The sequence below is a fragment of the Macaca fascicularis genome, chromosome 3, assembly GCF_037993035.2.
Source record: "Macaca fascicularis isolate 582-1 chromosome 3, T2T-MFA8v1.1".
NCBI lineage: Eukaryota > Metazoa > Chordata > Mammalia > Primates > Cercopithecidae > Macaca > Macaca fascicularis.
In genome coordinates this window covers 61033904-61058408 of record NC_088377.1, presented here as the reverse complement: position 1 = coordinate 61058408, position 24505 = coordinate 61033904, and the positions used below count along the sequence as shown (strand labels likewise).

At 57.5% G+C, this 24505-nt stretch overlaps 1 pseudogene; it reads right to left on the bottom strand.

Annotated features, from left to right (window-relative positions):
• Positions 1-12278: 12278 nt before the first annotated feature.
• On the bottom strand, positions 12279-23513 carry LOC135969954 (beta-glucuronidase-like; annotated as a pseudogene).
• Between the last annotated feature and the right edge of the window lie 992 nt (positions 23514-24505).

The following is a 24505-nucleotide window of genomic DNA, read 5'->3' as shown; positions in this document are numbered from 1 at the left end:
CAACTCCTGCCTCACAGGAACCTCTTTGGACTGAGCTCCCGCCCAGCTACAAGCGGCCTTTGTAGGCCCAAAACTTCCTCACCCAAGCTCTCCAGGCCCAGCTCAGGCCTCATGGTGGCCTCTCCAGGAGGCTCAGCTCGTGACCTCTGCTGGAGTCTCAAGGCCCCTAAACTTCCTCCAGGCGACTCCTCTAGGCCCAGCTGGGGCCTCCCGGCAGCCTTTGCAGGCCCCCACATCGTCCTGAAGTCAGCCTCTCCAGTCCCAGCTCCGGACTCCTGGCTGCCTCTCCAGGCACATCACGGGGCCCCAAGTGGGCCCCTCCAGGGCCAGCCAATGCCTTCCGTTGGCCTGTAGAGGCCCATTCTTGGCCTCCTTCGTGGCAGCCTCTCCAGGCCCAGCCCTTCCCCTTCCTCTTGGTTGCGTCAATAGGCCCGACTCCTGCCTTGCAACAAGCAACCTCTGTGCACTAAGCTTCTGCCCAGCTCCCACCTGGCTTCATAGGCCCAAACCTTTCTCCAGCCAGAGCTCTGTAGGCAGGCCAAGTTCATGCCTCGATGGTAGCCTTTCCAGGCCTAGCATTTGCTGCTTTGCATCCTCTCCAGGCCCTGAATTTCCTCCAGCCGGCCTCTCTGGGCCCGGTTCTTCCTCCCGGCGGCCTCTGCAGGCCCAAGTTGCCCTCAAGTCGGCCTCTCCAGTGCCAGCTCCTGCCTCTGGCAGACTCTGCAGGCCTAAGTCGACTCCAAGTCAGCCTCCCCCAGCCCAGCTCTCGCCTCTCAGTGGCCTCTCCAGGTGCACAACTTCCTCCCGTCAGCCTCTCCAGTCCAAGCTTCTCCTGCCTCCCGATGGCCTCTTTAGCCCCAGGCCAGCTCATGCCTCACGGCGCCCTTCCCAGGCCCTAGTTTTTATTTTGGCAGCCTCTTGAGGCCCAGAACTTGACTTCAAATCGGCCTCTCTGGGCCCAGCCTCCTGCCTCCTGAAGGCCTGAAAACAGGCCCAGCCTCTGCCTCACATTGGACTCTCCCAAACCCAGGCCGCAGCCTCACTGCGGACTCTATAGTCCGAAGTTCCTGCCTTCCGGCCAATTCGACATGCCCCACTCCTGTCTCCGGATGGCCTCCTCAGGCCCAGCTCACCCCACACTATGTCCTTTCTGGGCCCAGTATGTCCACTTTTGTAGGCCTCTCCAGGCCCAGAACCTCCTCAATTCGGCCTCTCTAGACCCGGCTGCAGCCTCCCGGCATCCTCTCCAGGCCCAGCTCTTCCCCCCAGCTGCCTCTACAAGCCCAACTCCTGCCTCACAGTAACCTCTTTGGACTCAGATCCCGCCCAGCTCCTGGCGTCCTTTGTAGACCCAAAACTTCCTCAAGACAAGCTCTCCAGGCCCAGCTCAGGCTTCACGGTGGCCTCTCCAGAAGGCTCAGCTCATGCCCTCCGACGGAGTCTCTAGGCCCCCAAACTTCCTCCAGACGGCTCCTCTAGGCCCACTTGGGCCTCCCGGCAGCCTCTGCAGGCCCCCACATTGTCCTGAAGTCAGCCTCTCAAGGCCCAGCTCTGGCCTCCCCGCGGCCTCTCCAGTCACAACACAGGGCCTTAATAGGGCCCCTCCAGGGCCAGCTCCTGCCTCCCGTTGGCCTAGCTTCATGGTAGTTTCCCAGGGCCAGGATCCTGCCTGCCTGCCTCCCGGCAGCCTCGATAGGCCCAGCTCCTCCCGCACTGTGGCCTGTGTCGACCCAACTCATGCCTCTCACGGCCCTCCCAGAAGTATGTGCTCCTGCCTCCCACTGTCCTCTCTGGGCCGAGGTCCTCCCTCACGCCGGCCCGTTGGGGCCAAGCTAATGTTTCTCATGGCCTCTCCAGGCCCAGCCCCTGCCTGTGGGCGGCCTCTCCAGGCCCAACCTCTACCTCGCAGTGGGCCCTCTCCGGGCCCGCCTGTTGCCTCGCCACGTTGCCCTCGGGCCAAGCTCCTGCCCTTCAGCGGCTTCTGCCGACCAAGCTCCTGCCTCCCAGTGGCCTCCATGGGCCAAGCTCATGCCTCAATGGGGGCCATTCCCGGCCTAGCATTTCCTGCTTTGCATCTTCTACAGGCCCTGCACGTCTTAAAGTCGGCCTCTCCGGGCCCAGCTCTTCCCCCCGGCAGAATCTGCAGGCCCAAGTGGCCCTCAAGTCAGCCTCCCCCGGCCCAGCTCTCTCCTCTCGGCGGCCTCTCCAGGTGCACAACTTCTGTCAGCTTCTCCAGGCCCAGCTCCTCCTCCCTCCCGATGTCCTCTTTAGGCCCAGCCCAGCTCGTTCCTCTCGGCAGCCTTCCCAGGCCCCACTTTTGACTTTTGGTGGCCTCTTCAGGCCCAGAAGTTGAATTTTAGTTGGCCTCTCCGGGCCCAGCCTCCTGTCTCATGAAGGCCCGTATACAGGCCCAGCCTCTACCTCACAGTGGACTCTCCCACACCCGGGCCACAGCCTCACTACGGCCTCCCCAGTCCAAAGCTCCTGCCTTCCAGCAGCTTCTTCAGGCCCCGCTCCTGCCACATGATGGCCTCCTCAGGCCCAGCTTACCCCTCACAACGTCCTTTCTGGGCCCAGTTTGTTCTGTTTTGGCAGCCTCTTCAGGCCCAGAAGCTCCTCAAGTCTGCCTCTCCAGATCCGGCTGCAGCCTCCCGGCATCCTGTACAGGACTAGCTCTCCCTCCCTGCTGTGTGTCTACAGGCCCAATTCCTGCCTCACAGCAACCTCTTTGGACTCAGATCCCGCCCAGCTCCAGGTGGCCTTTGTAGGCCCAAAACTTCCTCAAGCCAAGCTCTCCAGGCCCAGCTCAGGCTTCACGGTGGCCTCTCCAGGAGGCTCAGCTCCTGCCCTCCGACGGAGTCTCCAGGCCCCCAAACTTCCACCAGGCAGATTCCCTAGGCCCAGCTTGGGCATTCCATTGGCCTCTGCAGACCCCCACATTGTCCTGAATTTGGCCTCTCCAGGCCCCAGTCCTGCCTCTCGTCGGCCTGTAGAGGCCCATTGTCAGCCTCCCTTGTGGCAGCCTCTTCAGGACCAGCCCTTCCCCTTCCTCCTGGCTGCATGGACAGGCCCAACTCCCGCCCAAGTCCCAAACCTTTCTATAGCCAGAGCTCTGTAGGCCCACCTTTTGCCTCCTGGTGCCCTGCACAGGCCCTGCTCTGTCTGGAGAACAGCCTCTGCGGGCCCCGCAATTGCCCCCCAGGGGACTCTCCAGGCCCAGCTCTCACCCCACGCCAGATTCCCTGGGCCAGGTTCCTGCCTGCCTACCTCAAGGCAGCCTCGACAAGCCCAGCTCCTCCTGCACTGTGGCCTGTTTTGGCCCAATTCATGCTCCTCTAGGCCCAGCTTGGGCCTTCCAGTGGCCTCTGCAGGCCCCCAGATCGTCCTGAAGTTGGCCTCTACAGACCCAGCTCCGGCCTCCCTGTGACCTCTCCAGGCGCAACACGGGGCGTCAAGAGGGCCCCTCCAGGGCCAGCACCTGCCTCCCTCATGGCAGCCTCTCCAGGCCCAGCCCTTCCTCTTCCTCCAGGCTGCACCGACAGGCTCTTCCTCCTGGCCGCCTCTGCAGGCCAAATTTGCCCTCAAGTCAGCCTCTCCGGGGAGAGCTCCTGCCTCCCAGAGGCCTCTGCAGACCCAAGTCTTCCTCAACTCGGCTTCCCCGGCCCCTCTCTCCCCTCTCGGCCGCCTCTCGATGTGCGCAACATCCTCCCATTAGCCTCTCCAGGCCCAGCTCCTCCGGCCTCCTGATGGCCTCTTTAGGCCCAGCCCTCCTTGTGCCTCTCAGCAGCTTTCCCATCCCCCACTGTTGACTTTTGGCGCCCACTTCAGGCGCAGAACTTGTCCTCCAGTCAACCTCTCTGGGCCCAGCCTCCTGCCTCCCGAAGGCCCGTATACAGGCCAAGCCTCTGCCTCTCAGCAGACTCTTCCATACCCAGGCCACAGCCTCACTGCGTCCTCCCCAGTCCAAAGCTCCAGGTTTCCGGCAGCTTCGACAGGCCACTCTCCTGATTCCCAAAGGCCTCCTCAGGTCCAGTTCACCACACACTACATCCTTTCCAGGCTCAGTATGTCCACTTTCATAGGCGTCTCCAGGCCCAAAACCTCCTCAAGTTGGCCTCTCCAGACCCGGCTGCAGCTTCCTGGCGTCCTCTCCAGGCCCAGCTCTTCCTCCCGGCTGCGTCTACAAGCCCAACTCCTGCCTCACAGTAACCTCTGTGGACTCAGCTCCCACCCAGCTCCTGGCCACCTTTGTAGGCCAAAAACTTCCTCAAGACAAGCTCTCCAGGCCCAGCTTAGGCCTCACAGTGGCCTCTCCAGGAGGCTCAGCTCATGCCCTCCAACGGAGTCACTAGGACCCCAAACTTCCTCTAGATGGCTCCTCTAGGCCCAGCAGGGGCCTCCCGTTGGCCTCTGCAGGCCCCTGCATCGTCCTGAAGTCGGCCTCTCCAGGCCCAGCTCCAGCCTCCCAGCAGCCTGGCCAGGTGCAACACAGGGACTCAATTGGGCCACTCCAGGGCCAGTTCCTGCCTCCCGTCAGCCTATAGAGGCCCAGCCTCTGCCTCCCTCATGGCAGCCTCTCAATTCCCAGCCCTTCTCCATCCTCCTGGCTGCATCAACAGACCCGACTCCTGCCTCACAAAAAGCAACGTCTGTGGGCTCAGATCCTTCCCAGCTCATGCCAGCCATTGTAGGCCCAATCTTTTCTCCAGCCAAAGTTCTGTAGGCCCGCCTTCTGCCTCCCAGTGGCCTGCACAGACCCAGCGCCTGCTGGAGAACAGCCTCTGAGGGCCCTGCGCTTGCCTCCCTGGGGCCTCTCCAGGCCCGGCTCTCGCCTCCCGGCGACTTGCCAGGGCCACATTCCTGCCTGTCTGCCTACCAGCAGCCTTGACAGGCCTAGCTCCTCCCACACCATGGCCTGTTTTGGCCCAACTCATGCCTCTCATGGCCCACCCAGAAGTGTGAGCTCCTGCCTCACACTCGCCCCTCTGGGCCGAGGTCCTCCGTCATGCCAGCCCATTGGGGCCCATCTCATGCCTCTTATGGCCTCACCAGGCCCAGCCCCTGCCTGTGGGCAGCCTCTCCAGGGCCAGCCTCTACCTCGCAGTGGGCCCTCTCTGGGCCCGCCTCTTGACTCGTTGTGGCCCCTTGGGCCAAGCGCCCTCTGCAGGCCCCCACATCGTCCTGAAGGCCTCTCCAGACCCAGCTCCGGCCTCTTGGTGGCCTCTCCAGGCACAACATGGGACCTCAAGTGGGCCCCTCCAGGGTCAGCTCCTGCCTCCCATAGGCCTATAGAGGCCCATTCTCAGCCTCCCTCGTGGCAGCCTCTCCAGGCCCAGCCCTTCCCCTTCCTCATGGCTGCATGGACAGGCCCGACTGCTGCCTCACAACAAGCAATCTCTATGGGCTCAGCTCCTGCCCAGCTCCCTCCAGCCTTTGTAGGCTCAAACCCTTCTCCAGCCAGCACTCTGTAGGCCCACCTTCTGCCTCTGGGTGCCCTGCACCGACCCAGCTCCGGCTGCTCACAGCAGTTTTCCCGGGTTCAGGTTCCTGCCTGCGTGCCTCCCAGCAGCCCCGACACGCCCAGCTCCTCCCACACCGTGGCCTGTTTCAGCCCAACTCATGCCTCTTGCGGCCTGCCCAGAGGTGTGAGCTCCTGCCTCACACTGGCCTCTGTAGGCTGAGATCCTCCCTCACACCAGCCCAATGGGGCCCAGCTCATGCCTCTCGTGGCCTCTCCAGGCCCAGCCGCTGTGAGCAGCCTCTCCAGGCCCAGCCTCTACCTCGCAGTGGGCCCTCTTTGGGACAAACTCCAGCCCTTCCGCGGCCTCTGCAGACACAGCTCCTGCCTCCCAGTGGCCTCCGTAGGCCATGTTCATGCCTCGACGGCGGCCTTTCCATGCCTAGCCTTTCCTGCCTTCCATACTCTCCAGGCCCTGCACTTTCTCCAGTCAGCCTCTCCAGGTCTGGCTCTTCCTCCTGGTGGCCTGTGCAGCCCCAAGTCACCCTCAAGACGGCCCTCCCGGCCCAGCTCTCACCTCTCAGTGGCCTCTCCATGTGCACAACTTCCTCCCGTCAGCCTCTCCAGGCCCAGCTCTTCCTGCCTCCCGATGGCCTCTTTAGGCCCAGCCTAGCTTGTGCCTCTCGACAGCCTTCCCAGGCCCCGCTTCTGACTTTTGGTGGCCTCCCCAGGCCCAGAATTTGACCTCCAGTCTGCCTCTATGGGTCCAGCCTCCTGCATCCCCATGGCCTGTATACAGGTCCAGCCTCTGCCTCACAGTGGACTCTCCTACACCCAGGCCGTAGCCTCACTGTGGCCACCCCAGTCCGAAGCTCCTGCCTTCTGGCATCTTCGACAGGCCCCGCTCCTTCTCCCGATGGCCTCCTCAAGCCCAGCTCAACCATCACAAGAGCCTTACAGGCCCAGTTTGTCTCCTTTGGCAGCCTCTCCAGGCCTGGAAGCTCCTCAAGTCGGCCGCTTCAGACCCGGCTACAGGCTCCCAGTGTCCTCTCCAGGTCCAGCACTTCCTCCCGGCTGACTCTACAGGCCCAACTTCTGCCTCAGAGCAATCTTTGGACTCAGCTCCCGCCCAGCTCCTGGCAGCCTTTGTAGGCCCAAAACTTCCTCTAGCCAAGCTCTCCAGGCCCAGCTCAGGCCTCACAGTGGCATCTCCAGGAGGCTCAGCTCCTGCCCTCCGCCGGAGTTTCAAGGCTCCCAAACTTCCTCCAGGCGACTCCTCTAGGCCCAGCTGGGGCCTCCTGGCGGACTCTGAAGGCCCCCACATCGTCCTGAAGTCGGCCTCTCCAGTCCCAGCTCCAGACTCCTGGCTGCCTCTCCAGGTGTGTCACGGGGCCCCAAGTGGGCCCCTCCAGGGCCAGCCAATGCCTCCCGTTGGCCTGTAGAGGCCCATTCTTGGCCTCCCTCATGGCGGCCTCTCTAGGCCCAGCCCTTCCCCTTCCTGTTGGTTGCATCAACAGGCACAACTCCCACCTCACAACAAGCAACCTCTGTGGGTTCAGCTTCTGTCCAGCTCCTGCTAGGCTTCGTAGGCCCAAACATTTCTCCAGCCAGAGCTTTGTAGGCTAACCTTCTGCTACCCGGTGGCCTGCACAGACCCAGGTCCGGCTGGAGAACAGCCTCTGAGGGCTCCACGATTGCCCCCCAGGGGCCTCTCCAGGCCTGGCTCTTGCCCCACAGTGGCCTCCCGGGGCCAGGTTCCTGCCTGCCTGCCTCAAGGCAGCCTCAATAGGCCCAGCTCCTCCCACACCATGGCCATATTCTGCCCAACTCATGCCTCCCGGCCCACCCAGAGGTGTGAGATCCTGCCTCACACTGGCCTGTCTGGACCAAGGTCCTCCCTCACGCCGGCCCATTGGGGCCCAGCTCATGCCTCTTGTGGCTCTCCAGGCCCAGCAGCTGCCTGTGGGCGGCATCTCCAGGCCCAGCCTCTACCACGCAGTGGGCCATCTCCAGGCCTGCCTATAGCCTCACTGTGGCCCCCTCAGGCCAAGCTTCTGCCCTTCGGCGGGCTCTGCAGGCCCAGCTCCTGCCTCCCAGTGGCATCTGTAGGGCAAGCTCATGCCTCGATGGTGGCCTTTCCAGGCCTAGCATTTCCTGCTTTGCATCCTCTCCAGGCCCTGCACTTCCTCTAGACAGCCTCTCTGGGCCCAGTTCTTCCTCCCAGCAGCCTCTGCAGGCCCAAGTTGCCCTCAAGTAGGCCTCTCTGGGGCCAGCTCCTGCCTCCCAGCAGCTTCTGCAGGCCCAAGTCATCGTCAAGCCGGCCTCCCCTGGCCCAGCTTTCAACTCTTGGCAGCCTCTCCAGGTGCACAACTTCCTCCCATCAGCCTCTCCAGGCCCAGCTCCTCCTGCCTCCTGATGGCCTCTAGGCCCAGCTCAGCTCGTTCCTCTGGCTGCCTTCCTCCCAGGCCCTGCTATTGACTTTTGGCGGTCTCTCCAGGTCCAGAACTTGACCTCCAGTCGGCCTCTCCAGGCCCAGCCTCCTGCCTCCCAAAGACCTGTATACAGGCCCAGCCTCTGCCTCACAGCGGACTCTCCCACGCCCAGGCCACAGCCTCACTGTGGCCTCCCCAGTCCGAAGCTCCTGCCTTACCACAGCTTCGACAGGCCCCGCTCTTGCTTCCCCATGGACTCCTCAGGCCCAGCTCACCCCTCACAATGGCCTCTCCAGGCCCAGTTTGTCCCCTTTTGGTGGCCTCTCCAGGCACAGAAGCTCCTCAAGTTGGCCTCTCCAGACCTGGCTGCAGCCTCCTGGCAACCACTGCAGGCCCAGCACTTCATCCCGGCTGCTTATACAGGCCCAACTCCTGCCTCACAGCAACCTCTTTGGACTCAGCTCCCTCCCAGCTCCTGGCGGCCTTTGTAGGCCCATAACTTCCTCAAGCCATGCTCTCCAGGCCCAGCTCAGGCCTCACAGTGGCGTCTCCATGAGACTCAGCTCCTGCCCTCCGACGGAGTCTCCAGGCCCCCAGATTTCCTCCAGGCGGCTCCTCTCGTCTCAGCTTGGGCCTCCCGGTGGTATCTACAGGTCCCCACATCGTCCTGAAGTCGGCCTCTCCAGGCCCAGCTCTGGGCTCCTGGTGGCCTCTCTAGGCGCAACACAGTGCCTCAAGTGGGCCCCTCCAGGACCAGCTCCTGCCTCCTGTCGCCCTGTGGAGGCCCAGCATCTGCCTCCCTCCCTCGTGGTGGCCTCTCCAGGCCCAGCGCTTCCCCTTCCTCCTGGCTGTATGGACAGGCCCGATTCCGACGTCGCAACAAGCAACCTCTGTGGGCTCAGATCCTGCCCAACTCCCACCAACCTTTGTAGGCCCAAACCTTTCTCCAGCCAGAGCTCTGTAGGCCCACCTTCTGACTCCCGGTGGCCTGCAGAGACCCAGCTCCAGCTGGACAACAGCCTATGAGGGCCCAGCGCTTGCCTCCCAGGGGGCTCTCCAGGCCTGGCTCTCACCTCATGGCAGCTTCCTGGGGCCAGGTTCCTGCCTGCCTGCCCCCCAGCAGCCTCGACAGGCCCAGCTCTTCCCACACCGTGGCCTGTTTCGGCCCAACTCACGCCTCTCGCGGCCCGCCCAGAAGTGTGAGCTCCTGCCTCACACTGGCCTCCCTAGGCCAAGGTCCTCCCTCATGCTGGCCCATTAAGACCCAGCTCATGCCTCTCATGGCCTCTCCAGGCCCAGTCCCTGCCTGTGAGCGGCCTGTCCAGGCCCAGCCTTTACCTGACCGTGGGCCCTCCCTGGTCCCAAAACTTGCCTCGCCGTGGCAACCTCAGCCCAAGCTCCTGCCATTCGGCGGCCTCTGCTGGGCCAGCTCTTGCCTCCCAGTGGCCTACTTAGGCCAAGCCCATGCCTCGACAGCGGCCTTTCCAGGCCTAGCGTTTGCTGCTTTGCAACCTCTCCAGGAACTTCACTTCCTTCAGTCGGCCTCTCCAGACCCGGCTCTTCCACCCGGCGGCCTCTACAGGCCCAAGTCGTCCACAAGTCGGCCTTCCCCGGCCCAGCTCTCGCCTCTTGGGGGCCTCTCCAGGTGCACAAATTCCTCCCATCAGCCTCTCCAGGTCCAGCTCCTCCTGCCTCCTGATGGCCTCTTTAGGCCCAGCCCAGCTCGTGCCTCACAGAGGCCTTTCCAGACCCTGCTTTTGACTTTTGGCAGCCTCTTCAGGCCAAGAATTTGAGCTCCAGTCGGCCTCTCCGGGACCAGCCTCCTGCATCCCAAAGGCCTGTATACTGGGTCAGCCTCTGCCTCACAGTGGACTCTCCCACACACAGGCCGTCATCTCACTGCAGCCTCCCCAGTCCGAAGTTCCTGCCTTCTGGCAGCTTCGACAGGCCCCGCTCCTGCCTCCTGATGGCCTCCTCAGTCCCGGCTCACCCCTCACAACGGCCTTACCAGGCCCAGTTTGTCCCCTTTTCTCGGCCATTCCAGGCCCAGAAGTTCCTCAAGTCGGCCTCTCCAGATCCGGCTGCAGCATCCCGGCATCCTCTCCAGGCCCAGCTCTTCCTCCTGGCTGTGTCTACAGGCCTAACTCCTGCCTCACAGCAACCTCTTTGGACTCAGCCCCCGCCCACCTCTTGGCAGCATTTGTAGGCCCAAAACTTCCTCAAGCCAAGCTCTCCAGGACCAGCTCAGGTCTCACAGTGGCCTCTCCAGGTGGTTCAGCTCCTGCTCTCCGACAGAGTCTCCAGGTCCCTAAACTTCCACCAGGCGACTCCTCTAGGCCCAGCTTGGGCCTGCTGGCAGCCACTGCATGCCTCCACATTGTTCTGAAGTCGGCCTCTCAAGGCCCAGCTCCGGCCTCCCGGCGGCCTCTCCAGGTACAACCCAGGGCCTCAAGTGGGCCCCTCCAGGGCCAGCTCCTGCCTCCCGGCTGCCTGTAGAGGCCCAGCCTCTGTCTCCCTCGTGGCGGCCTCTCCAGGCCCAGCCCTTCCCCCTCCTCCTGCCTGTGACGACAGGCCCAATGCCTGCATCGCAACAAGAAACTTCTGTGGCCTCAGCTCCCGCCGAGCTCCTGCCAGCCTTTATAGACCCAAACCTTTCTCCAGCCAGAGCTCTGTAGGCCCACCTTCTGCCTCACGGTGGCCTGCACAGACCCAGCTCTGCCTGGAGAACAGCTTCTGCAGGCCCCGCGCTTGCCTCCCAGGGGCCTCTCCAGTCCCAGCTCTCGCCTCACGGTGGCTTCCTGGGGCCAGGTTCCTGCCTGCCTGCCTCCTGGCATCCTGGACAAGCCCAGCTCCTCCTGCACCATGGCCTGTTTTGGCCGAATTGATGCCTCTTGCGGCCTGCCCAGATGTGTGAGCTCCTGCCTCACACTGGCCTCTCTAGGCCTATGTCCTCCCTCATGCCAGTCTGTTGGGGCCTAGCTCATGCCTCTCTTGGCCTCTCCAGGCCAAGCCCCTGCCTGTGGGCAGCCCCTCCAGGTCCAGCCTCTACCTCGCAGTGGGCCCTCTCCGGGTCTGCCTCTTACCTCACAGTGGCCCTATAGGGCCACGCTCCTGCCCTTCTGTGGCGTCTGAAGGCCCAGCTACTGCCTCCAAGTGGCCTCCGTAGGCCAAGATCATGCCTCGATGGTGTCCTTTCCAGGCCTAGTGTTTCCTAGTTTGTATCCTCTCCTGGCCCTGTACGTCCTCCAATCGGCCTCTCCGGGCCCGGGTCTTCCTCCCAGTGGCCTCTGCAGGCCCACGTTGCCCTAAAGTCAGCCTCTCCAGGGCCAGTTCCTGCCTCCCAGCAGCCTCTTCAGGCCCAAGTCATCCTTAACTCGGTCTCCCCAGGCCCAGCTCTCTCCTCTTGGCTGTCTCTCCAGGTGTCTCTCCCATCAGCCTCTCCAGACCCAGCTCCTCCTGCCTCCAGATGGCCTCTTTAGGCCCAGCCCTCCTCCTGCCTCTCAGTGGCTTTTCCATCCCCCGTTGTTGACTTTTGGCTCCCGCTTCAGGCCCAGAACTTGACCTCCAGTCGGCCTCTCCGGGCCCAGTCTCCTGCCTCCTGACAGCCCGTATACAGGCCCAGCCTCTGCCTCACAGCAAACTTTCCCACACCCAGGCTGCAGCCTCACTGCAGCCTCCCCAGTCTAAAGCTCCAGCCTTCCAGCAGCTTTGACAGGCCCCTCTCCTGCTTCCTGATGGCCTCCTCAGACCCAGCTCACTCCTCACAATGGCCTTTCTGGGCCCAGTTTGTCCCCTTTTGGCGTCCTCCTCAGGCCGAGGAGCTCCTCAAGTTGGAATCTCCAGACCCGGCTGCAGCTTCCCGGCGTCCTCTCCAGGCCCAGCTCTTCCTCTCAGCTGCCTGTACAGGCCCAACTCCTGCCTCACAGCAACCTCTTTGGACTCAGTTCCCGCCCAACTCCTGGTGGCATTTGTAGGCCCAAAACTTCCTCAAGCCAAGCTCTCCAGGCCCAGCTCAGGCCTCACGGTGGCCTCTCCAGGAGGCTCAGTTCCTGCCCTCCGATGGAGTCTCCAGGCCCCCAAACACCCCCCAGGCGGCTCCTCTAGGCCCAGCTTGGGCCTCCCAGTGGCCTCTGTAGGCCCCCACATCGTCCTGAAGTTGGCCTCTACAGGCCCAGCTCCGGCCTCCCATCGGCCTGTAGAGGTCCATTCTTGGTATCCCTCATGGCGACCTCTCCAGGCCAAGCCCTTCCTCTTCCTCCTGGCTGCAGTGAGGTTGGAGGGGAAGGTGGGTGCGAGCTGTAGAGACAGGATGGTACCCACATGGAGGTGTTGGTTATGTAGCAGATGGTCTCCAGTGGCAGGGACCCCCCTTCTTGGGGGTGAGCATATTATTGATGGTGATTAGTGATGCAGAGGCAGGAGGGCAGGGGTCCCACCTGGACCAAGATGCTGATGTCAGCCCCTCATGCTCTAGCATGTTGACACCATTCACCCACTGCAGACACAGGAGATACAGGGAAAGAGTGGCAAGTCAGGGCATGAGGAGGGGCCCTGCTATCAGGCACACCCTCACATAACCTGCTGCATGGGGCTCAGGGGCCTGCCAGGCAGAGGGGAAGAATGGTATCCCAAAGGAGTAGATCAGGCTACCTATCCCCCTACACAGGGCACAGCCCCCAGGGCAGGGCAGGGATCCCCACCATCCCACCCCAGAAGACAGGCTGTGGGTGGCTGCTGGGGTCCCATGCTGGATGGTAGCCATGCCCACCCAACCACCCTGCCTTCTCCTGGCTGCACTGACCACGATGGCATAGAAGTGGGCACTGCCAATACTCAGCACCACTCTTGTGCGCAGGTCCTCGATCCATTGCTCTGGCAGGATCACCTCCCATTCGTACAACACCCAGCTAACAAAATGTTGCAGGCGCCAGTCCTAGCCAATGTCATCAAAGCTGGAGGGAACTGGCACATCCAGGGTGGGGCCTGACTGTGGAGAGAGGGGCAGGGCTCAGCTCCTAGGTCCCCAAAAAATCTGGGGCAAGTGTGTTGCACAGCTGGGCCTCCCAGGCCTAGCACAAGTCCTGACATACCGTAGGAACTCTTGGCAGAACGTACAGACAACTTGCTGACGACAGGTCAACTGCCAGGGCAGTTTGTGCACCTGGGTCAGTGGGGCCAGGAGTCCCTCCTCAGGAGTGGATGGAACCCATTATCCCTGAGACAGTTGACCCACTGCCTGTCACATGGAGGAAGGCTGGTTGGGGGGATGGGGGAGCTTTGCTTAGGACACTGTGAGTGGGTCGCACACTAGCATTCAGCTCTCTCCTCTTCTTCCTGTACTGAATGCCGCAAAGTCAGAAAAAGAGGATGTAGAAGAGACAAATGCAGCCCAGACCTCACCTGGTCCCATTTCTCTGCTGACCGCAGCCAAGTCAGAAGCGGAACAGGGGTGGTGTCCTTGGCCTGATGTCATGTCCTGTCCTCTATCTGAACCTTGAAAACCAAAGGACCTTCCTGTCTCGGCAGAGCTGACCTCAGAACGACTAAACTCTCCCCTCCTCCTGATCCCCGGACCCAGCTCAGTGCAGCACATGCCGCTCTGGCCAGGTGAGTGTCTGAGTGGCTCACGCCTGTAATTAGCACTTTGGGAGGTCATCGTGGGAGGATGGCTTGAGGCCAGGAGTTCAAGACTAGCCTGGCCAACGTAGTAAGACCCTATATCTTTAAAAAAAAAAAAAAAAACAGGTTTTTGGTGTGTTTTTTTTTTTTTTTTGAAATGGAGTCTCACTCTTTCACCCAGGTTGGAGTGCAGTGGCATGATCTTGGCTCATTGCAACATCCGCCTCCTGGGTTCAACCAATTCTCCTGCCTCAGCCTCCCAAGTAGCTGGGATTACAAGCATGAACCACCCACACACGGCTAATTTTTATATTTTTAGGAGAGGCAGTGTTTCACCATGTTGGCCAGACTGGTCTCAAACTCCAGCCCTCAGGTGATTCGCCTGCCTGTGCCTCCCAAAGTGCTGAGATTACAGGAGTTAGCTACCTAACCTGTCCAAGTATTATTTTCTAATTAGCCAGGCGTGGTGGCCCCAGCTAACTTGCAAGGCTGGGGTGGGAGAATCACTTGAGCTCAGAAGTTAGGATTGTGCCGCTCAGCTCTAGCCTGGGTGACAGGGCCAAACCCAGTCTCAAGAAATTTTTAAAAATTAAAACTAAATATTAAAAAGGACACTGCCCGGGCTCACCCTTCACCTCAGGAGGTGGCTTGGCAGGAGTGCTTCTTCCTCTTCCCACCTCCTCTGCCTCGGCCCTCCCGGTTTCCCTGGGTTGCCCTTCCCCCAGTCCTGTGCCCCCAAGCCCATTGACCTTTAACTCCTTTGGGCCCCCAGCTCCGGGCACCCAAGGGAAGGAGCCGGCAGGGGGCCAGCGCTCCCCTCTCCCACCAGCTGGATTCCAGGCGCCTCCTGGCCCTGACCCGAGTCCTCACCTCCTGCAGTGGCCACAGGTACCATTGCTCCTTAAAGCCCTGGTGTCAGCTTCGAAATCTGTGCAGAAGCTCCAGAGGCCACCCAGCTCCTCGGACTCCCACGACGGGCTCTCCTGGGGGTACAGCATCCTGCTTTGCGGTGCCAGCAAGCAGCCACACAACAGCAGCCCGAATGCTGTGCAGGACACCCCGTCCACCAGGTCACATTTTCCGCTCCACCGCTTGGTCACCATCTGCAGGGCTAACAGCAGTGCGGGTGGAGCCTGGCAGATGGGTGGCATCAGGTACCTGAGACGATCTGTGCCATCTTTGCTGTGGGCGAGCGCCAGGCCTGGAAGGGAGGGATGGGCCTGGTGCTGCCCAGTGAGGCCTGCGGCTGAAACCCCAGGCTAGGCCTTTGGGGAAGCGGGACCCTCACCCTCAGCCCCAGCCAAGAAGGGCAAGGTTGGTTCCTCACCCCAGCACAGACTGGATGATCCAGGGCTGCAGGCCAGGACAGAACCCCTGAGACTGGTGGGATCCCCCCGTTTCTTCAAGAAGCACCTCCTCTTGCTATCCATAGCAGGAATTCAAGCAGGCCACAGCGGAGCCTCTTCCATGCCTGTTGGATTCAGCCTCTTGCAAGAATGCACATCCTAGGAATGGAATCATAGCCTTGACCCTGCGTTTCTGGGACCCTGACCCTAACCAAGAGGCCAGGAACTCCCTCTTGCGTTTGCAGGCACATGAAGATACAGGGAGAGAGGCCAAGTGCAGTGGCTCAAGCCTGTAATCCCAGCACTTTGGGAGGCTGAGGTGGGCCGATAACCTGAAGTCAGGAGTTCGAGACCAGGCTGGCCAACCTGGTGATACACTCGTCTCTACTGAAAATACAAAAAATTAACCGGGCGTGGTGGTGCACACCTGTAATCCTAAGTACTCGAGAGGCTGAAGCAGGAGAATCACTTGAACCTGGGAGGAGGAGGTTGCAGTGAGCTGAGATCATGCCACTGCACTCCAGCCTTTTCCACAGAGTTAGACTCTCTCAAAAAATAAAAAATAAAAAAGCTACATACCTCCCACCCAATTTGCCTGCTAGGAAATTCCTTGTGAGCACCAAGAACTTTACTGAACTCTAAGTCATCCCTCTGCTCACCTGAGAGAAATGCGTATTTGACTTGTTCCTCTAATGGATAAATGCAGATTCCCTGAGTTAGACAAAGGCATAAGTAGTGGCCAGGGGCGGTAGCTCATGCCTGAAATCCCGGCATTTTGGGAGGCTGAGGCAGGTGGATCATGTGAGGTCAGGAGTTCACGACTGGCCTGCCCAACATGGTGAAACCCCGTTTCAATTTTTTTTTTTCTTTTTTGAGACGGAGTCTTGCTCTGTCACCCATGCTGCGGTGCAGTGGTGTAATCTCCGCACATTGCAACCTCTGCCTTCCAAGTTCAAGCAATTCTCCTGCCTCAGCCTCCAGAGTAGCTGGGATTATAGGCACATGCCACTACTGCCTGGCTAATTTTTGTATTTTTAGTGGAGACAGGGTTTTAGTAGAGACAGGGTTTTGCCATGTTGGTCAGACTGGTCTTGAACTCCTGACTTCAGCTAATCTGCCTGCCTCAGCCTCCTGAGTGCTAGGATTACAGGCTTGGGCCACCACACCCAGTGAAACCCTGTTTCTACTAAAAATACAAAAATTAGCCAAGTGTGGTGGCAGGCACCCATAATCACAGCTACTCGGGAGGCTGCAGCAGGAGTATCGCTTGAAACTTGGGGCTGGCAGAGGTTTGCAGTGTGCCGAGGTTGCACCATTGCACTCCAGTCGGGGCAACAGAAGCGAAACTCTGTCCAAAAAAAGAAAAAAGAAATGGCCTAAGTGACTATTCCTCTACCCTTTCCCTAGATGTACATTATGTATTTGCTGAAAGTCTGATTAAAGGCCAGGCATCACTTTGGAAGGCTGAGGTGAGTGGATCACCTGAGGTTAGGAGTTCGAGACCAGCCTGGCCAAGATGGTGAAATCCCATCTCTACTAAAAATACAAAAATTAGCTAGGCGTGGTGGCGGTCCCCTGTAATCCCAGCTACTCGGGAGGCTAAGGCAAGAGAATCACTTGAACCCAGGAGTTTGAGGTTGCAGTAAGCCAAAATGGAGCCATTGCACCCCAACCTGGGCAATAAGAGCAAAACTCTGCCTCCAAAAAAAAATAAAAAGGAAAAGGAAATAGAAAGGCGGATCAGACTCCAAAGTATACAACTGTTTGTCTCTTATCTACTCACACCTTTTCAAAATATCTTCCCTTCCCAATTATCCGTCCTTTCTCTTTTAAATATTGAACCCCTCAAAATAATCTTTGGAGAAAGACACGGACCTGCCTCCCAGACATGCCTCCTTAATTTTGGCAAAATAAACTTTTTTTTTTTTTTGGTAAGAGGGAATCTCACTCACTCATTGCCCACACTGGCGTACACTGGTATGATCTTGCCTTATTGCAATCTCGCCTCCCAGGATCAAGCACTTCTCCTGCCTCAGCCTCCTGAGTAGCTGGGATGACAGCTAATTTTTGTATAGTTTGTAGAGACATGGTTTCACTTCGTTCTCCATGCCGGTCTCAAACTCCTGGCCTCAAGTCATCTACCTGCCTCAGCCTAGCAGTGCTGGGATTACAGGCATAAGCCATGGCACCCAGCCCAAAATAAATGGTCTAAATTGATCAAGACCTGTCTCAGATATATTTTGGTTTATACATTCTGCTATGATTGGAAGCTTCCTGAGGCCTCACCGGAAACAAATAGCCAATACTATGCTTCCTGTACAGCCTGCAGAATAGTGAGCAAACACATCTCTTTTCTTTATTAATTACCCAGTTCCAGGCATTCTTTGAGTACAATGAAGAAAGGACTAATACAAAGAGACTCAAGATTCCCCTTTATTTGGCCAGGCACAGTGGCTCATACCTGTAACCCCAGCACTTTGGGACGCCAAGGTGGGCACATTGCTGGAGTCCGGGAGTTAGATACCATGGCAAAACCCTGTCTCTACCAAAAATACAAAAATACTAAATACCAAAATACAAAAATTAAGGTCGTGCATAGTGGCTCACACTTGTAATCTCAGCACTTTGGGAGGCCAATGTGGGAAGATGACTTGAGGACAGGAATTTGAGACCAACCTGGGAAACGTGGTGAGACTCCCATCTCTACAAAAAATAAAATTAAGGGACCCTCATTTCTACAAAAAATAAAATTAAGGCCGGGCGCAGTGGGTCACACCTGTAGTCCCAGCACTTTGGGAGGCTGAGGCAAGCAGATCACAAGGTCAGGAGTTCAAGACCAGCCTGGTCAATATGGTGAAACCCCATCTCTAGTAAAAATACAAGAAAATTAGCTGGGCATGGTGGTGCGTGCCTGTAGTCCCGGCTACTCAGGAGTCTGAGAGAAGAGAACCACTTGAACCCAGGAGGCAGAGGTTGCAGTGAGCTGAGATCACGCCACTGCACTCCAGCCTGGGCCACAGAGGGAGACTCTGTCTCCAAAAAAAAAAAAAAAAAAAAGTTAAAAGAAAAAGAAAAAAGAAGTGGGCAGCCTGGTAGGAAGATGGGGCAGCCCTGAAAGGCTCAGTGATCGTACCAGCCTGAAGCTAACACTCCGCAGATCTGGGATGCCACCCTCCAAATTGTGGTACAGCTGACAGCTTTTCCCTCCTCCTCCTCATTTAAAGGCAGGAGCCAGCGTGCCTGGCTGTTTATTCCTCTTCCTCCTCCTCCTTTACAGGCAGGAGCCATCAAGCCTGGCTATTTCCTCATCCTACTCCTCCTCCACAGGTGTGAGCCACCTCTCCTGATTCTTTCTTTTCCTCCTCCTCCTCCTCCTCATTTAAAGGCGGGAGCCACCGCCTGACTATTTCTTTCTCCTCCTCATTCTCCCTTACAGATGTGAGCCACCATGTCTGGCTGTTTCTTCCTCCTCCTCCTCTATAGGCCTGAGCCACCTTGTCAGACTGTTTTCTCCTCCTTCCCCATCTTTTACAGTCATCAGCCACAACTGGGTGTTATTTCTTCCTCCTCCTCCTCTTCTACAGGCGTGAGCCATTGTACCTGGCTGTTTCCTCCTATTTCTCCTCCTCTTTTACACGCATGAGCCACTGTGCCTGTTTCCTCCTTCTCCTCCGTTACAGGTGTGAGTCATCGCACCTGGCTGTTTCCTTTTGCTTCTTCTCTTCCACCTCCTCCTTTGCAGGTGTGAGCCACCACGCCTGGCTGTTTCCTCCTCCTCCTCCTTTACAGCTGTGAGCAATGATGCCTGGATGTTTCCTCCTCCTCCTCTTCGAGAGGCGTGAGCCACCACACCTGGCTGTTTCCTCCTCCTCCTCCTCCTTTACAGGTGTGAGTCACCATGCCTGGATGTTTCCTCCCCCTCCTCCTCCTCTTTTACAGGTGTGAGCCACCATGCCTGTTTCCTTTTCCTCCTCCTCATCCTCCTCCTCATCCTCCTCTTCCTCTTTTACAGGCGTGAGCCACCACCCCTGGCTGCTGCTGCTTCTGCTGTTCCTCCTCCCTCTCCTACGCCTCCCTTCTCCTCCTCCTCCTCCTTTGCCTCCTTGTTTACAGGAGTGAGCCACCGAGTCTGGCTGTTTCTTCTTCCTCTTACTCCTCCTCCTCCTTTTTTTTTCATTTTATTTGTTTAAGACAGGGGCTTGCTCTTTTCACCCAAGCTGGAGTGCAATGGTGGGATCTCAGCTCACTGCAACCTTCATCTCCTGGGTTCAAGCAATTCTGCCTCAGTCTTTCCAGTTGCTGTGATTACAGGCTCCTGCCAGCAGGCCCAGCTAATTGTTGTATTTTCAGTAGAGACAGGCTTTCACCATGTTGGCCAGGCTGGTCTCCAACTAGGGGCCTCAGGTGATCCACAAGCCTCAGCCTACAGTGCTGGGATTACAGGTGTGAGCCACCATGACCACTTGGCTATTTTTTTCTTATTAATGTATTAGCTGGGGTCTTGCTATGTTGCCCAGGCCTCCAAAAGTGCTAGGATTACAGGTGTGAGCCACTGCTCCTGGCATAGGAGGCCACTGTGATACCCTGTTTGAAAGTAATGGGACCTGGACAGGGCAGAGGCTGTGATGGGAGACACCTCTTCCCTTCCCATCTATCACCCTTACTGCCCTTGCCCAGTTTACTCCGAAAGCATATTTTTTTTAAGATTTTTTTTTTTTGAGACAGGGTCTCACTCTGTTGTCCAGGCTGGAATGCAGTGGTGTGAACATAGCTCACTGCAGCCTCCACTCCTGGGTGCAACTGATCCTCTCACCTCAGCCTTACAAGTAGCTGGGACTTACAGGCATCCATCACCATGCTGGGCTAATTATTTTTATTATTTGGTAGAGGTAATAACACAGGGGTCTCCCTGGGTTGCCCAGGTTGGTCTCAAACTCCTGGCCTCAAGCATCCTCACACCTTGCCCTTCCGAAGTGCTAGGATTACAGGCCACCCTGCCCTGCCTCTCCAGTCCCTGACCATCCCACTGGTCAGCCCTGGAAAGCCTAGCAAGGAAGGAACCAGGCTAGGGCAGGAAATACACAACAGCCTCCTCTTGCCCCCACTTTATTTGGGGGCAGGCACGGGAGGACCTAAGCCTGCTGTGCCTGCAATAGCACCCACACCTGGCAGATCTGCCCATTGAACCTGGAGCACACAGGGCCACCCACACCACCTTACTGCTCCACACTGTGCCCACACTCGCACACACGCCTCACATTGCCTGAGAACAGGTGGCTGGGAAAAGAGGAAGACGTGGGCCAGAGCACCAGGCAACCCTGACCTCCAGGCACCTAGGCTCACCTCCTAGGAGATGGCGCTGAGGCAGCTTCCTCCATGCCCTTATCTGCCTCCATTGCCGGTGCCCATTCCTTTTTTTCTTTTTTTTTTTTTCATACAAAGTCTTGCTCTATCGCCCAGGCTGGAGTGCAGTGGCACAATCTCACCTCACTGCAACTTCCACCTACCTCCCAGCTTCAAGCGATTCTGCTGCCTCAGCCTCCTGAGTAGCTGGGATCATACGACTGTGCCAGCATAACCGGCTAATTGTTGTATTTTTAGTAGATACAGGGTTTTACCAAGTTGACCAGGCTGGCCTCAAGTGACCCACCCACCTAGGCCTCCCAAAGTGATGGGATTACACATGTGAGCCACAGGCCAGGCTGCCTGTACCCCTTCCTGAGCTTCCCTGCCCTCTGAGGGGCACCCCATCTTCTCACCCTCCCTCTGGCTGCTACACACTCATCCCTTTGAGGACAAGGTAGTAGAGGTCAGTGGCCAGCATGTCGGGGTCAGGGCCTGTCCCACGTTCTCTCAGTGAACCTGGGGGTGTAAGTGGATGAGTGGTGGGCCCTGGGCACCCTGGCGTCTGATGCTGTTAGGCCCAGGACCTGTCCCTCTTCCAGGATGTCAGTGCCTTGGGCAGATCCTATCTTACCCATTCGGTTCTGTCTCACTCTCAGCTTGAACCATCTTCTCATAATTATTGATAACGTTTACATGCACTACTAATGCTTACTGGCCTCTAGGTTTTACTGGCCTTTATGTTTTCAAATAGTCCTTATGTTTAGCATGCATCAGATGTTCCTGGAGAATAGTTTTCTTTGTTAGGAGACAGGGTCTTGCTCTGTTGCCCAGGCTGGAGTGCAGCAGCCATCATAGCTCACTGCAGCCTGAACTCAAGGGATCTTTCAGCCTCCACCTCCCAAATAGCTGGGAATAAAGGCACGCACACTACTATGCCCTGCTAATTTGTTGTTGTTGATTTGGGCTTTTTTGAGACAAGGTCTTGCTGCATCACCCAGATTGGAGTGCAATGGTGCAATCATGGCTCTCTGCATCCTTGACCTCCTGGGCTCAAGGGATCCTCCCACATCAGTCTCCTGAGACCACAGGTATAAACCATCATGACTACTAATTTAATTTTTTTTTATTTTAGAGACAGGGTCTCGCTATGTTGCTCAGGCTTGTTTTGAACTCCCGGGTTCAACCAATGCTCCTGCCTCAGCCTCTCAAAGTGCTGTGATTACAGGCGTGAGCCACCAGGCCTAACAACTGGAGAATTTATTAAAAATACAAATTGCTGGACAGCCACGGTGGTTCACACCTGTAATCCCAGCACTTCGGGAGGTTGAGGCGAGTGGATCACCTGAGGTCAGGAGTTTGAGACCATCCTGACCAACGTGGTGAAACCCCATCTCTAGTAAAAATGCAAAATTAGCCAGGCGTAGTGGCGCATGCCTGTAATCCCAGCTACTCGGGAGGCTGAGACAGGAGAATCGCTTGAACCCGGGAGGTGGAGTTTGCGGTGAGCTGAGATGGCACTGCTGCACTCTAGCCTGGGCGAAAAGAGCAAAACTCCATCTCAAAGATTTAAAAAAATCATAATAAAGTGAATACAAATTGCTGGGGACCACCCCCAGAATCTCTGATTCAGCCATCTAAAGTGGGTCCTCACCTCACATTTCTCAGGAGTTCTGAGGTGATGCTGGTGCTGCTAGTTGGGGTACTAGCTTCGAGAAACACTGCTTTTTTGCTTTTTTTTTTTTTTCAGTGGACTTTTGCTCTGTTACACAGGCTAGAGTGCAATGGGATCTCTGCTCAATGTAACCTCCATCTCCTGGGTTCAAGCAATCCTCCCACCTTAGTCTCCCAAAGCGCTAGGATTATAGGCATAAGCCTCCATGCCTGGCCCATGTCCTGAGGTCTCGCCAGCTGTCTGCCAGTGGGGGAGTAAACAGAATGATGGCCCTGGGCGAGGTGGAGAGGGGAGACCAGGAAAGCGGTGGGGTTCCAGGGGTCGTACCTTCAGGTGGTGCTCACTGGCTGTGTGAATGTCCTCATCATTGGGGTTGAGTTTGAAGGTGCCCTGGGCCCACTCCTCAGCCACCTATAGCGGGTAGCAACAGTGCCAGGGGTCAGGTGAGCAGGCATCAGCAGCTAAGAGAGCCCCAGCCCTGGTCCCACCCTATCCCTGGTGACTGACTATTCCTGTCCAGGAGCTGAATCCTGGAAGCGCACCCTGGGAGGGGGCATCTGAGGCCCAGCGCACCTTTACCCATGAGCCGTGTGGGCCACAGGGGTCATTAAAGGATGGAGACAGGTGGTCAACAAGGCACACAGTTAAACAGCACGTGAGAATATCCTTAGTTCAACATGAAACCACAGACTGGCAACACTGCACTATTTGCTCAGGGATTTGGTGGAAGCCTATGGCCACAGGGAGGTTGCCTTGGGTGGCTTGGGCCATGGTAAATACCTTGTCTTGTAATTCCAGCACTTTGGGAGGCCAAGGCAGGAAGATCAATTGAGTCCAGGAGTTCGAGAGCAGCCTGGGCAACATAGCAAGATCCTATCTCTAAAGTATTTTTTGTTGTTGTTGCAGATGAAGTTTCACTCTTGTTGCCCAGGCTGGCGTGCAGTGGCATGATCTCAGCTCACTGCAACTTCTGCCTCCTAGGTTCAAGCGATTCTCCTGCCTTAGCCTCCCAAGTAGCTGGGATTACAGGCATGCACCACCACACCCAGCTAATTTTGTGGTTTTGGTAGAGATGTGGTTTCTCCATGCTGGTCGGGATGGTCTCGAACTCCCAACCTCAGGCGATCCTCCCATCTTGGCCTCCCGAAGTGCTGGGATTACAGGTGTGAGCCACCATGTCCAGCCAGCCCTATCTCTAAAGAAAAAAAAGGGTCTTTTAGTAGGTGGTTATGGTGCCAACATGGGAATTCCAGGCAGAAGAAACAGCTAAAGCAACAGCAGGAGAGCAAACAAACACAATTGAAACAGATCAGTGGCTGGGAGTGAGGGGAAGAGGATGAAATCCCAGGAGAGAGCAGAGGACACTGAGTGTCCTGACCAGGGATTAGGGCTTTGTCCTGTGGGCCTGGGGGAGCCAATGACAGGACTCCCAAAATTTTTATTTGTGGCTGGGTGCAATGGCTCACACCTCTATTCCCAGCGCTTTGTGAGGGTGAGGCAGGAGGATCACATGCAAAATCGCAAGACCCCATTTCTTAAAAACAAACAAACAAACAAACAGAAACACCCTACAACAGGAAGAGGTGCCTCTTGGGGCTGAGAACATCCAAGCGTACCAATTTAGACCCTGAAATTACCATGCTCCACAGGCAGGAAACATGGTCACAAAGAGGCCCAAAGGAGGCAGGTCTGTGACTCCACTCTGATACTCATGATGTGCGCAGCTGGGAAGGGCTGTGAGAGGCAAAGCATCTGCCAATGCACAGTCCTCAGCCAAAGCCCTGGGCCCCTGCCACTGGAACTGACTCTTCTACAGGAAGCAGTCCCATGACTGGGCTTCCCCTCACCTTGCAGTGGAGAAGCGCTCCCATCCAAGGGGCCAATGCAGTCATTCTCACAGAAAATCATTTTGGTTTTGTTTTGGAGACATAGTCTCGCTCTGTCACCCAGGCTAGAATGTAGTGGCACAATCTCGGCTCACCACAACCTCTCCCTCCCACGACCAAGCACCTCTGTGCCTCAGCCTCCTGAGCAGCTGGGATTAAAGGGGTACACCACCACGCCCAGCTAATTTTTTGTATTCTTGGTAGAAAGAAGGTTTCACCACTTGGCTGGGCTGGTCTCGAACTCCTGACCTCAAATGATCTGCCTGCCTTGGCCTCCTAAAGTGCTGGGATTACAGGCGTAACCACTATGCCCGGCCTTCACAGAGAATCTTGAGGCAGCTTTCAGCCTGGCCAACACGGCAAAACCCCGTCTCTACTATAAATATAAAAATTAGCCAGTCATGGTGGCACGTGTCTGTAACACCAGCTCCTCAGGAGGCTGAGCCACGAGAAGTGCTTGAACCCAGGAGATGGAGGTTGCAGTGGGCCGAGATTGCACCACTACACTCCAGCCTGGTCCACAGAGCAAGACCCTGTCTCAAAACAAACAAAGAAAAGAAAACAAAGAAAAAAACACAAAGCACGGAGCCGCTGCTTTCATCCCTAACTTGAGATGTATTTTATGTAAGGGCATATGATCCTCTAGTCCTAGACCGAGCTCTCTAACATCACTCTCCCCCCAGACCTCCGAATCCTATCCCCCCAGAGGAGCAGCCACCCTTCCAGGTACACAGAGCTAAGGTCAC